Consider the following 15,079-nt stretch of genomic DNA (forward strand, 5'->3'; position numbering starts at 1 on the left):
GTCCCCCCGTCCCCCGTCCCCCGTCTCCCCGTCTCCCCGTCCCCCGTCTCCCCGTCCCCCCGTCCCCCGTCCCCCGTCCCCCGTCCCCCGTCTCCCCGTCCCCCCGTCCCCCGTCCCCCGTCTCCCCGTCCCCCGTCTCCCCGTCCCCCCGTCCCCCGTCCCCCGTCTCCCCGTCCCCCGTCCCCCGTCCCCCGTCTCCCCGTCCCCCCGTCCCCCGTCCCCCGTCTCCCCGTCCCCCCGTCCCCCGTCCCCCGTCTCCCCGTCCCCCCGTCCCCCGTCCCCCGTCTCCCCGTCCCCCCGTCCCCCGTCCCCCGTCTCCCGTCCCCCGTCCCCCGTCCCCCGTCTCCCCGTCTCCCCGTCCCCCGTCTCCCCGTCCCCCGTCTCCCCGTCCCCCCGTCCCCCGTCTCCCCGTCCCCCCGTCCCCCCGTCCCCCGTCCCCCGTCTCCCCGTCTCCCCGTCCCCCGTCTCCCCGTCCCCCCGTCCCCCGTCCCCCGTCCCCCGTCCCCCGTCTCCCCGTCCCCCCGTCCCCCGTCCCCCGTCTCCCCGTCCCCCGTCTCCCCGTCCCCCCGTCCCCCGTCCCCCGTCTCCCCGTCCCCCGTCCCCCGTCCCCCGTCTCCCCGTCCCCCCGTCCCCCGTCCCCCGTCTCCCCGTCCCCCCGTCCCCCGTCCCCCGTCTCCCCGTCCCCCCGTCCCCCGTCCCCCGTCTCCCCGTCCCCCCGTCCCCCGTCCCCCGTCTCCCGTCCCCCGTCCCCCGTCTCCCCGTCTCCCCGTCCCCCGTCTCCCCGTCCCCCGTCTCCCCGTCCCCCCGTCCCCCGTCTCCCCGTCCCCCCGTCCCCCCGTCCCCCGTCCCCCGTCTCCCCGTCCCCCCGTCCCCCCGTCCCCCGTCCCCCGTCTCCCCGTCTCCCCGTCCCCCGTCTCCCCGTCCCCCCGTCCCCCGTCCCCCGTCCCCCGTCCCCCGTCTCCCCGTCCCCCCGTCCCCCGTCCCCCGTCTCCCCGTCCCCCCGTCCCCCGTCTCCCCGTCCCCCGTCCCCCGTCCCCCGTCTCCCCGTCTCCCCGTCCCCCCGTCCCCCGTCTCCCCGTCCCCCCGTCCCCCCGTCCCCCGTCCCCCGTCCCCCGGTCCCCCCGGTCCCCTCGTTCCCTCGGTCCTTCTCCCTCCGACCTCCGCGCGGGTCGACCAGATGTCTTTGTCTATCGCCTTCTCCCTCTGTCCGGCACGGTCCCCCGGGCTCGCCGACGCCCGTGCCCATGCCCTCTCTCCCTCGGTCCCCCTCCCTCCGACCTCCGCGCGGGTCGACCAGATGTCTTTCTCTACCGCCCTCGCCCTCTGTCCGGCCCCGGCCCCCTCCTCACCCTCTGTCCCTCGCCCTCTGACCTCCGCGCGGGTCGACCAGATATCTCTCTCTCTCGCCCTCGCCCTGTCCCTGTGTTCCCTTGTCTCTCTCCCCCTTGTGGCCCTCGCGTTCTCCGTCCCTGCAGCCGGCCCGCGTTCCCGACCCCCGCGCCGGTCGACCAGAGCTCTCTTCCGTCCCCGTACCCCTTTCCGTCCACCCGTCGTTCCCTTCGCCCTCGCCCTCGCCCTCGCCCTCGCCCTCGCCCTCGCCCTCGCCCTCGCCCTCGCCCTCGCCCTCGCCCTCGCCCTCGCCCTCGCCCTCGCCCTCTCCACCTCCTCCCGTCCGCATGGACGTGATCTTTCCCTGGGTTTTTTCTTTTCACCCACCCCACGCCCGCGTCACTGCTTTTTTTTAATTTTTTTAATTTTTTTTTTGCTTTTCCATACACAGCCTGGGACACGATAAATATGTACCTGTCTGCCTGTGAAACTTAAACCCCGCCACGCTCACGTTTTTTTCTTTCGTGCTGCTGCTGCTGCTGCTGCTGCTGCTGCTGCTGCTGCTGCTGCTGGTGGTGGTGGTGGTGGTGGTGGTTTTTTTAAACATTTTTCTTTAACATTTTTTTTTAAGACATATTTAAAATTAGCTTCAGGTACACGAATCAATATAATACACATTTACCATCTGTATCCCTCACACAGTGACAACCCCGCTCCTCCCACGCTCACCGTTTTTATGACTCGTCTACATTTGACGGCGGCGGCGTCGACCCCGAAACCGAGCGACCCGAGTGAAATGTCGCCGTCCTCTCGCAAAGGGTGCGCGACGGATGGACTCCCGATGATGATGAGGGCGGAGGGACGTGTTTCCGTCCGTGGAAATGGCTGAATCCGCACCGGAGTCGCTGGGACCGGGCGGGCGCCTCGGGGATGAGACGATCTCCCGGGCCGCCCTGGAGGCCTCAACCGGCGAAGGTGGAGCGCGGGGTAGGCCGTCCGTCGACGCGCGGCAAACGTCCCCGTCTCAGGGGCGTTCGGAGAGAAAAGTTTCCAAGGCCGGGTCGCTTCCGCTACGGGGGCATCCCCCGCCCGCTGCGCCCCGGCCCTGAAACGCGGGTCCCGCGCCGCATCGGGACGAGGCCGAACTCCCCTGTCGGTCGGTCGGTCGGTCGGTCGGTCGGTCGTCCCGTCCGTCCCGGAGATCACTGATCCGTCGTCCTGCCCTGCGACCGTGGTGCTGGGAGTCGGGCGCCAGCCGACTTGGGGGCCGGGCGATCTTTTTCTGGCCTCCCTCCCGGTGAGGTCGACCGAGAGGAGCGGGGCCGAGGTGGGTGGGTGGGTGTGGGGGCGGGGCCGAGGTGGGTGTGGGGGCGGGGCCGGGGCCGCGCATGGCCGGAAGAAGGGCGTGGGGCGCGGGAGAGGGGTGGCGGGAGGCGGGTGTGCGCAGCCTGCGCGCGTCCGGGAGCGGGGCGCGGTTTACAGGGAGGTGTGGATGGTACTCGGAACAGCGGTGACTGACAATCGTTAGCACGAAATACGCCATCGTTTATGGATCACACCGAGAAGGGCCTACGTGTACCTATGTGATGAACTATCCCCGTGACCGTCGTTCGCCGTTGTCCGCACCACACGGAAAGTCTTCCCTCTGGCCACGAAGGGTGTTTATTTCTCCGGTGGACCGAAGAGAACGACAGAGGGGCTCTCCGCCCGAAAGCCCGAAGCGCGCCCCTGGGACGACCGGCCCCGGAAAGCGAGGGTCTGGACCGAACTGGCAGCCTCGCTCGTTTTTTGTTTGTTTGTTCGATTGTTCTTTTCCTCGTTTTCTTTTTTCCCACCTCCCCGCCTCCCCCCACAACAGACGACGCCCCACCCCGTTGCCGCGCCCTCCCCACCCCCCCCCCCCCCCCGACTAGAGTTCCTGAGCGACGGGGGAGTGACAGAAAACATTCCTCTCCCCCCCGCCCCCCATCGAATACGTAGAACGCCCCTCTTCTAGTCAGCCGTCCCTCCTCCAGCTTCCCCGGCCCCCGGCAACTACTTCTATTTTGAACGGAAATCCCCACCCACCCCCAAACCCGCACCCCCACTCTGGGCACCAGAAAGCTTTCTCGTTCCTCCACCACCACCACCACCGCCACCACACACTTCGATTTGAGTCTGTCCTATGCGGGGGGGCGGGGCGGGGCGGGGCGGGGGGGGGGGAGATGTGTCCTACACGACTAGGTTGAGAAACAACGGCTTGAATCCGAGTGAGTGAGTGTGTGTGTGTGTGTGTGTGTGTGTGTGTGTGTGTGTGTGTGCCGAAGAAGGCGGTGGGGAAAGACAAAAACAAATAACTTTTCAGAACAATACCCATGGCCAGTGTCATTAACTGACTAGCTCCTCCTTAGCCGTCTCTGCTCTCTCCTCCCTCCCTCCCTCCCTCCCTCCCTCCCTCCCTCCCTCCCTCCCTCCCGTCCCCGAACCCCACCACCGAAGAAGTGAGTGAATGGAGAAGTAAGGCGACTCAAAAGTCACACCTGATTCAAAGTGTCGATGCTGTGAAGGGCTTTTAGATGCTAGAGCTCGCCCCGCCTGCCTCGCCTTTGGAACGGCAGCGCCTACGCCTACTGTCACGGAGGAATGACCTTCATTCGCCCCGACGGGAAGAAAATATTCCCTTTGGCCGAACCCTGGCTTTTCACACTGCAGATGACCCCCTGTGACAGGCGCAGGGAGCAGCTCCCTGACTCCGATTCGGGGAGACGGTGCTTTGGTGTGTGTGCGCGCGTGCGTGCGCGCGCGCGGCGGCCCAAGGGTGGTAAAACCAGACACCGCCTATCATTCATTGATCGTTTTAACCGTTTCTGAGTGTACGGTTCGCTGGCATGGGGTCCCTTCACGTCCTTGTGGAGGACACACGAAGGGGCCGCAGACTAAACCTGAAAAGCCCGGGGCGGGGGTGGGGGAGGGGACGGCGGCCTGTCAGCCTCTACGGAATCGGAGGGCCGAGATGAACCGCACGGGACGGTCCGAACGTGAAACCTCCTGACTGAAAGAGGGTGGGTCGTGGCTGGCCGGCCGTCAAACCTTTGGCCTGTGGCTTCCTTGACAGAGGTCGATCTGTACCCGAAGGGAGCCTGCCCGTCTATTGTCTTTTGGAGACGACGTACATACACACGCCCTTGGAATGTCAGAGTCATCCTTTTTCCGGATGCCCTCGGGGCGCGACCCGACGCACCCGGACCCGGGAGGCCTGGGAACCTCTCCTTGCGATCTCGTTTCCCCGAACACCATCTCCGTGCCCGGTGGTACGCGTTCGGGATTCCCTGTCGCGTGTTCGCGCGTCTAAAAGAAGTACGTGTCTCTCTGTTTTGCTTTTTATCATCCGTTCCCCGAGATCTCCCCGCGGGTGGACCTCACGTGACCCTCCTTCCGTTCCCCCGCCCCGCCCCCGTTGATCGCGATGGAGAAAAGGAAGCCGAGGAGGGAAGGGACTGCCGTTCCCCGGAGCGCTTTCCGAATCCGTTGAGGTTTTCCTTCCCGGCCTTCACGGTCACTTTGGCTCAAAGAATCACCGTGGCTCACGGAAACTCGTGAACGTTCGGAAGTCCGGTCTCCTGAACTCTGTTAGTTAGCTTTTGATGATTGATTGATTCATTCATTCATTCATTCATTCATTCATTCATTCATTCTTTTTTTTTTTTTTTTTTTTTTTTTTTTTCATTTCGGTGTTATAGTTTATTTAGCCCAGTGTAACCAAATTATTATCATGTGGACATAAAATCATATTTGAAGTTATTCGCGAGGTTATCTTGCACTCTTCTCTTAACGCTAAACCTTCAGAACGCAGTCTGTCCGTTACCACTACAGCCCATCTCCTTTCGGTCTAGGCACACTTCAAGGGCTCCACAACCTCGTGTGGCCGGTAGCTGCTGTGCTGGACAGAGCTGATCTAACCAACTGCGTCACGGCTCTAAGAATCTTGGAAAGGTACTTTCCTTTGGCTGCTCTTTTCACGTGTTCTTCCTTGAAGGCGGACCGCTGGCTTTTACATCTCTCGGGATACCCTACCTGACCGGCACTGGATACCGTGAATGCGTGACTATCTAATTTACTTCCGTGCCCCTTAAATCCCCCCACCCAAACGCGTATTTAAGCCTGAACGCCCAAGACTCCAATGCGATCTCTTTGATATCTTAAAGTGAGCTGCTGAAACCATTCGGGAAGCTATACAGCTTTAGTTGGCCGGTCGTTTCCACATCACCTCGGTGCTGCTGCAGGAGTTCACTGAAAGCCAAGACCGCAAACTTTGTCATCCTTTGACTTCAAAAAGTCAATGTGTCGCTGAGCGCCTGCGGCCGGCCCGAGCCGAGTTGCTCGGTAACGTTTGGGACAGACGCCCAGACGCCACCGTGCAGTAAACCGGGCCCTTTTCCCTCGAGCAGGAGGAAGTGGGGACCCGTGGCGGAGCGGGAAGGGAGGGGTTCCTTCCCAGCCCCGGTCCTGCTGTCATGCACACCCACGAGTCAAGGGGGCTTGGTCTCCTTTATGGCACCCGCCTGCGGTAAGCACGGTGGGCCTCTGCCCCAGCACCTCCACCCATGTCACCTTCAGCCCGGGCTTCCCTTCGTACCTCAAGGAACCTCCCGGGGTACAAGTCTGAGCGCTGTTCTTTGAGGAGCTCGAGAGGTCCCCGAAGATGAACTGGCCTCCTCCCCTTCCAACTTAACCTCAGCTCTCAGCTCCCAGCTCCCAACCTCCAGGACTCTTCTGTCAGCACGAGGGCCTCGCTATCAAAATCATCAACTCTCGGCCTCACCTCTTCTTTCTCTGGGCAGGGCTGTGCTTGTGAGGCCTTCCAGGATCTCCTTCCTTCCTTCCTTCCTTCCTTCCTTCCTTCCTTCCTTCCTTCCTTCCTTCCTGTCCTCCCTCCCTGTCCTCCCTCCCTGTCCTCCCTCCCTGTCCTCCCTCCCTCCTTGTCGGAGCCTGCCGACGAGACGAACGGTTCCTGAAGTGGGGAGTGAGGATTGAGAAAAAATTGGACAAGAGACAAAGATGGGATCGGGAGGGCGAGCAGTTCTGACTAGACTGCTGCCCCTACTTTATTTTTCAGCTTTCTTTTATACACACAGAAACAAGAAGGTTACATAAAGCGGCTGAGGCAGCAAGTACAGATTAGTTATGTTTTCTCAAAGTTTGGCCCTGACTGTTCTTAGACCTTTAGATATTTTCCCATTCCCAGGGTAGCAGGTGTCTGTTTGTTCTTTATGCTTATCGGAGTTCCCCTTAGCGATCCTCCCAAATTCTGCTTGAAGTTACATTTTCTTAACCCTTAATGCTCCGGCTCCCTACATATCCCCCTTTTTTATTTTTATTTTTTGAGATCGTGTCTGGCTTAGGTAGTCAGTACAGACATTCTCACTTACCCGTCATTGGATATCGATCATCAAAGCGATCGACTCCTGTCTTAGGTTGTAAAAACGCTTACTGATCATTACCCGTCATTGGCTACCGATCTCCTTTGGGGTTAGACAGGGGCAGTGGCTTTTGGTTTATTAGCCATGTGGAGCCTTATTTTGTGAATTTCTCCATAAATATCTGTGACTGTCCCCATCACAGCTTTTGCGATGCAGGGGAGGAAACACAGTATCAGGAGGATCACAACAAGTGGAATTACAAGGGGGGGCCATAATTTGAAGCATTGAAGAGTATGATGGAAATACATTGTGAAAACTAGAGACAAGTTTGTTGAGAGTATCAGCTATACCTGTATTTAAAGGAGAGGCCTCTTGCAGTGTCAAGACCTCTTTATGAAACTGGATAAGATCAAGAGTAACATTTTTTCTTACACGGTCTGTGAGACTCATACCTCATAGCAGAAAAATGTTTATTCCACTCACCCTTTGTCTGTTAACAGCCGAAGCATAAAGTCCCATGATGTCTTACCTTCTCAGGGTCAAGTCACTCATATTGTAACAGCTCTGTTGAGATAAGTGGAGAGAACTGATCTTCATTGCCCTCATGACTTCTCTCACAATCAGGTGAGAGAGGAAAGCCAGAGACAGCAGTGGCTTTTGCCAGGCAGGGGGAAGGGGAGGAAAGGCTCCTTTTTGGGTCTTCTAAGGCAGCTCATTGGGGGTCCCCACTCGGTTCCGCCTGGCTTAGGTTGTATCTCCCGTGAGATATCTTACCCGTCTTTGGCTGCGAACCATCTTTTGGGGACCAGACAGAGAGACATGAGGTGTAAACACAAGGATGGAACAGAGTCCCAGAAAGGCACAGTCTTACAGACTCTTCTTTCCTTAAGGAAAGACATGGGGGGGACAGTCGGCTAGGCTGTTGTGTGACTACATCTCCCCCTTTTTTGTTTTTGAAGCATGAGAAACACAGAACGTGCAGTTGTTTCATTTACAGCCCGTTGGAGGGCTATTTGTCCACATCTGAGGACTATGTAAAACAAACAGAACAATAAACAGAATAGCAATATCCCCAGCAAACCCTCTACCCAAAGTCTTTATCCATTTAACAGGGTCTGAAGTGGAAAGTCCTTCTGCAGCTGCGGAAAGTGAGCTTTCCCACACCCTAGGGGCGTGGATGGGTATCTATAGATGTCTCTTTTTCTGTGGGCTGTCGTTCACGGTATGGTTTAACACCGACCAGGAATTCACAAAGGTTTTTTTTTCCGGACCTGGAGAAATACAAGCAAAGCCTCTTCCCCGTGTTATCTCGCGGGGAGAAGTAGGATCAGCTTTCCCACGTAATATTTTAAACAAAGGTTGTAATTCACCGGTTGTCAACTGCAACTGAGGTCTAATCCAGTTAATGTCTCCCAGTAGCTTTTGGAAATCATTTAACGTTTTTAAACAATCTCGCCGGATTTGTATTTTTTGAGGCACAATGGCCTGAGGCATTAAACAATATCCCAGATAAGAGTAAGGAGGCACTTGCTGAATTTTTTTTGGGGGGGGGCTATAACTAGCCCATAATTGTGGAGCTTTTTTGTAAATGAGCAAAAGCAGCAAGCAACTTTGGTTCACAAGAGTGGGCAAGAAGTATGTCATCCGTGTAGTGGATGATGTAAATATCTGAAAATGTCCTTTGGGTAGGTTCTATTGCAGCTGATACAAATTTTTGACACAATGTAGGGCTACTAGCCATTCTCTGAGGTAGCACTAGCCAATGATATCTCTTAAAAGGTTTTTGTAAATTAACAGAAGGAACACTGAAAGCAAATCTAGGGCAGTCATCAGGATTTAAAGGTATAGTATAAAAACAATCTTTTCAGTCCAAAACAATTTTATATGTGTTTTTTGGTGTGGCTGCAGGACAGGGCAAGCCTGTCTGTAAGGCTCCCATTAATTTCATGGTTTTATTAACTTTTTGTAAATCTTGTCATAATCTCTATCTACCAGATTTTTTCTTAATAACAAAAATGGGAGAATTCCAGGGAGAATTGGAGGAAGCAATGTGTCCCTTTTTAACTTGCTCCTGTACTAGCAGCTTGGCGGCTTGAATCTTTTTCTGTTGATAGGGGCCTCGGGCAGTGGATCTAGCCCTGCAACTACACTTGGAGGAGAGCTTCATTGTAACCTAGGCTTCTATTCTGATTGAGCTTCTAATAAAGGCCCAGTCTGTCGAGCCTGAACTAACTGCATTTGAACAGAGAGGGAAGTGAGTGCAGCTTGTAATCTTTGCACCTCTGCTTCCAAGGGGGATCCAGTTTGGGTTGGTCATTTTTAGAGTATCTGATTCCTTTATGTCTAGGATCGATCACATCCCTAACCAAATTCCATAAGGAAAAAGTGTCTACTGGTACTTCAGAGGGTCCATGAGCATCATAATATCCCTGCAAATGCTCTCTTACCTTTTCCCAAGTTTCTAAGTTTAAAGTCCCTTCTTCTGGGAACCAGGGACATATTTGTACTACAAACTCTAAGAATCGAAGCAACGTGCTTCACTGGTTTTAATTCCTCTAGTTTTTAGCATGCTCCTTAATATGTGGGTAAACAGCCTTTTACTGTTCCCCTGTCCCATTTTATTTTACTCCCGACTATGGTATCTCACCGCTTTCGCCAACCTTATTTGACGCGTCTCATTTGCAAGCGGTGTCCTTCACTGATTCCCCAGTATTCGGGTCCCTGTTCGGGCGCCACTTGTCGGAGCCTGCCGACGAGACGAACGGTCCCTGAAGTGGGGAGTGAGGATTGAGAAAAAAATAGACAAGAGACAAAGATGGGATCGGGAGGGCGAGCAGTTCTAATTAGACTGCAGCGCCTACTTTATTTTTCAGCTTTCTTTTATACACACAGAAACAAGAAGGTTACATAAAGCGGCTGAGGCAGCAAGTACAGATTAGTTATGTTTTCTCAAAGTTTGGCCCTGACTGTTCTTAGACCTTTAGATATTTTCCCATTCCCAGGGTAGCAGGTGTCTGTTTGTTCTTTATGCTTATCGGAGTTCCCCTTAGCGATCCTCCCAAACTCTGCTTGAAGTTACATTTTCTTAACCCTTAATGCTCCGGCTCCCTACACCTCCTTCCTGGATAATTGCCACCCTGCAGACATGTTTCTACCTTGGTTCTGACTCACACTCATTACGTTGCAGTGTGAACTCTGCCTCGGTCATCTGCTGCCTGGATCACTGAAAACAATCCAGATCTCTTCCCATCCGGACAACTGCTACCACCTCTCCGAAATTAGCTATTAGGAGTGTAAGGCTTTCTTGTCCCACCCATCCATCCAAACACAACATGGGTGAAAGGAGAAGTCCAGCACGCCCAGTCACTCACTCATGCATTCTAAACTGCCCTCGGGGGGCTTCCTGATGTAGAAAAGCTGACGGACAAGTTCACGAGCACTTAGTGATGCAACGAGATAAATGCCAAGTTGGGAGACAGCTTCACTGACTTCTGCTGTCCGACGTTGGCAGTAAGGAGGATGGCAAAATTTGAGGTTCTTCACTTCTTGACGCAGCAGTTATGGATCGGACAATAAACAAGAGAAATAAGTAAAACGTCACAGGACGTCGGATAGCGATGAGTGCCAAGGAGAGAATACATTGTAGAAGGGGGACATGAATGCATTCTATGAAAGTACGTTCTCAAAGGAACAGTCAGGAAGGTATCTGTCACGATATTAATCGGGAAATACAGTTCGAACGCACAGAACCTGCCTGCAGAAATGCGGCTCATCTTGGCGGGAGCAAACAGGCTGGGATGTGGCTCAGATAGCATTCTGTAAAGTGGGCTTCCATTTCCTCATCTGTGAAATGGGGGGTGGGGAGGGAGGGAGGGAGGGAGCGAGCTCCCACTTAATAAACAGTTCAGCTATTCTAAGAAGCAGGTACTGAGAGACGATTGGGTGTGCAAGAGCACGTTCTAGGGAAAACACTGGGGAGAGAAAGATGGAGTGCGAGCCAGAGGAGGATGGGGAGCTGGCATATCCACGGAGCGGGCCTGACCCTGTGCGGCAGAGAAGTGTGGCAGGGACAGTCTAACGCCACGGTGCGCTTCACTCCCGGCCAAGCGGGCAGAGAACCCCCAAGCCACAGTGGCCTGGCTGGCTGTGGGGAGAAGGCAGGCCGCCCAGAGCTGTTGGTGGGTCTCAGAGCACAGCTCAGCACAGCACAGCTCAGCACAGCACAGCTCAGTTCAGCACAGCTCAGCTCAGCAGAGCACAGCACAGCACAGCTCATCTCAGCACAGCACAGCACAGCTCAGCTCAGCTCAGCTCAGCTCAGCACAGCACAGCACAGCACAGCACAGCACAGCACACCTCAGCACAGCACAGCTCAGGATAGCACAGCACAGCACAGCACAGCACAGCACAGCTCAGGACAGCACAGCGCACCACAGCACAGCTCGTCTCAGCACAGCACAGCTCAGCACCACAGCAAAACTGACCACAGCACAGCACAGCACAGCACAGCTCAGGACAGCACAGCGCACCACAGCACAGCTCGTCTCAGCACAGCACAGCTCAGCACCACAGCAAAACTGACCACAGCACAGGACAGCACAGCACAGCACAGGACAGGACAGGACAGCACAGCACAGCACAGCACAGCACAGCACAGCACAGCACAGCTCAGCTCAGCAGAGCACAGCACAGCACAGCTCAGCTCAGCAGAGCACAGCACAGCACAGCTCATCTCAGCACAGCACAGCACAGCACAGCTAAGGACAGCACAGCACAGCTCAGTTCAGCACAGCTCAGCTCAGCAGACCACAGCACAGCACAGCTCATCTCAGCACAGCACAGCACAGCACAGCTCAGCTCAGCTCAGCTCAGCTCAGCTCAGCACAGCACAGCACAGCTCAGGACAGCACAGCACAGCACAGCACAGCACAGCACAGCACAGGACAGCACAGCACAGCACAGGACAGCACAGCACAGCACAGCACAGCACAGCTAAGGACAGCACAGCACAGCTCAGTTCAGCACAGCTCAGCTCAGCAGAGCACAGCACAGCACAGCTCATCTCAGCACAGCACAGCACAGCACAGCACAGCACAGCTCAGCTCAGCTCAGCTCAGCTCAGCTCAGCTCAGCACAGCACAGCACAGCTCAGGACAGCACAGCACAGCACAGCACAGCACAGCACAGCACAGGACAGCACAGCACAGCACAGCACAGCACAGCACAGCTCAGGACAGCACAGTGCACCACAGCACAGCTCGTCTCAGCACAGCACAGCTCAGCACCACAGCAAAACCGACCACAGCACAGGACAGCACAGCACAGCACAGCACAGCACAGCACAGCACAGCACAGGACAGCACAGCACAGCACAGCACAGCACAGCACAGCACAGGACAGCACAGCACAGCACAGCACAGCACAGCTAAGGACAGCACAGCACAGCTCAGTTCAGCACAGCTCAGCTCAGCAGAGCACAGCACAGCACAGCTCATCTCAGCACAGCACAGCACAGCTCAGCTCAGCTCAGCTCAGCTCAGCTCAGCACAGCACAGCACAGCTCAGGACAGCACAGCACAGCACAGCACAGCACAGCACAGTACAGCACAGCACAGGACAGCACAGCACAGCACAGCACAGCTCAGGACAGCACAGCGCACCACAGCACAGCTCGTCTCAGCACAGCACAGCTCAGCACCACAGCAAAACCGACCACAGCACAGGACAGCACAGCACAGCACAGCACAGCACAGCACAGCACAGGACAGCACAGCACAGCACAGCACAGCACAGCACGGCACGGCACGGCACGGCACGGCACGGCACGGCACGGCACGGCACAGCACAGGACAGCACAGCACAGCACAGGACAGCACAGCACAGCACAGCACAGCTAAGGACAGCACAGCACAGCACAGCACAGGACAGCACAGCACAGCACAGCACAGCACAGCACAGCACAGCACAGCACAGGACAGCACAGCACAGCACAGCACAGCACAGCTAAGGACAGCACAGCACAGCTCAGTTCAGCACAGCTCAGCTCAGCAGAGCACAGCACAGCACAGCTCATCTCAGCACAGCACAGCACAGCACAGCACAGCACAGCTCAGCTCAGCTCAGCTCAGCTCAGCTCAGCACAGCACAGCACAGCTCAGGACAGCACAGCACAGCACAGCACAGCACAGCACAGCACAGCACAGGACAGCACAGCACAGCACAGCACAGCACAGCACAGCTCAGGACAGCACAGCGCACCACAGCACAGCTCGTCTCAGCACAGCACAGCTCAGCACCACAGCAAAACCGACCACAGCACAGGACAGCACAGCACAGCACAGCACAGCACAGCACAGCACAGCACAGGACAGCACAGCACAGCACAGCACAGCACAGCACAGCACAGCACAGCACAGCACAGGACAGCACAGCACAGCACAGCTAAGGACAGCACAGCACAGCTCAGTTCAGCACAGCTCAGCTCAGCAGAGCACAGCACAGCACAGCTCATCTCAGCACAGCACAGCACAGCTCAGCTCAGCTCAGCTCAGCTCAGCTCAGCACAGCACAGCACAGCTCAGGACAGCACAGCACAGCACAGCACAGCACAGTACAGCACAGCACAGGACAGCACAGCACAGCACAGCACAGCTCAGGACAGCACAGCGCACCACAGCACAGCTCGTCTCAGCACAGCACAGCTCAGCACCACAGCAAAACCGACCACAGCACAGGACAGCACAGCACAGCACAGCACAGCACAGCACAGGACAGCACAGCACAGCACAGCACAGCACAGCACAGCACAGGACAGCACAGCACAGCACAGCACAGCACAGGACAGCACAGCACAGCACAGGACAGCACAGCACAGCACAGCACAGCTAAGGACAGCACAGCACAGCACAGCACAGGACAGCACAGCACAGCACAGCACAGCACAGCACAGCACAGCACAGGACAGCACAGCACAGCACAGCACAGCACAGCACAGCACAGGACAGCACAGCACAGCACAGCACAGCACAGCACAGGACAGCACAGCACAGCACAGCACAGGACAGCACAGGACAGCACAGCACAGCACAGCACAGGACAGCACAGCACAGCACAGCACAGCACAGGACAGCACAGGACAGCACAGCACAGCACAGGACAGCACAGCACAGCACAGCACAGCACAGCACAGCACAGGACAGCACAGCACAGCACAGGACAGCACAGCACAGCACAGCACAGCTAAGGACAGCACAGCACAGCACAGCACAGGACAGCACAGCACAGCACAGCACAGCACAGCACAGCACAGCACAGCACAGGACAGCACAGCACAGCACAGCACAGCACAGCTAAGGACAGCACAGCACAGCTCAGTTCAGCACAGCTCAGCTCAGCAGAGCACAGCACAGCACAGCTCATCTCAGCACAGCACAGCACAGCACAGCACAGCACAGCACAGCACAGCTCAGCTCAGCTCAGCTCAGCTCAGCTCAGCTCAGCTCAGCACAGCACAGCACAGCTCAGGACAGCACAGCACAGCACAGCACAGCACAGCACAGCACAGCACAGCACAGGACAGCACAGCACAGCACAGCACAGCACAGCACAGCACAGCTCAGGACAGCACAGCGCACCACAGCACAGCTCGTCTCAGCACAGCACAGCTCAGCACCACAGCAAAACCGACCACAGCACAGGACAGCACAGCACAGCACAGCACAGCACAGCACAGCACAGCACAGGACAGCACAGCACAGCACAGCACAGCACAGCACAGCACAGCACAGCACAGCACAGGACAGCACAGCACAGCACAGCACAGCACAGCTAAGGACAGCACAGCACAGCTCAGTTCAGCACAGCTCAGCTCAGCAGAGCACAGCACAGCACAGCTCATCTCAGCACAGCACAGCACAGCACAGCACAGCACAGCTCAGCTCAGCTCAGCTCAGCTCAGCTCAGCACAGCACAGCACAGCTCAGGACAGCACAGCACAGCACAGCACAGCACAGCACAGCACAGCACAGGACAGCACAGCACAGCACAGCACAGCACAGCACAGCTCAGGACAGCACAGCGCACCACAGCACAGCTCGTCTCAGCACAGCACAGCTCAGCACCACAGCAAAACCGACCACAGCACAGGACAGCACAGCACAGCACAGCACAGCACAGCACAGCACAGCACAGGACAGCACAGCACAGCACAGCACAGCACAGCACAGCACAGCACAGCACAGCACAGCACAGGACAGCACAGCACAGCACAGCTAAGGACAGCACAGCACAGCTCAGTTCAGCACAGCTCAGCTCAGCAGAGCACAGCACAGCACAGCTCATCTCAGCACAGC

Source organism: Rhinolophus sinicus, unplaced genomic scaffold (assembly GCF_057876585.1).
Source record: "Rhinolophus sinicus isolate RSI-liver-muscle unplaced genomic scaffold, RSI-T2T HiC_scaffold_19, whole genome shotgun sequence".
NCBI lineage: Eukaryota > Metazoa > Chordata > Mammalia > Chiroptera > Rhinolophidae > Rhinolophus > Rhinolophus sinicus.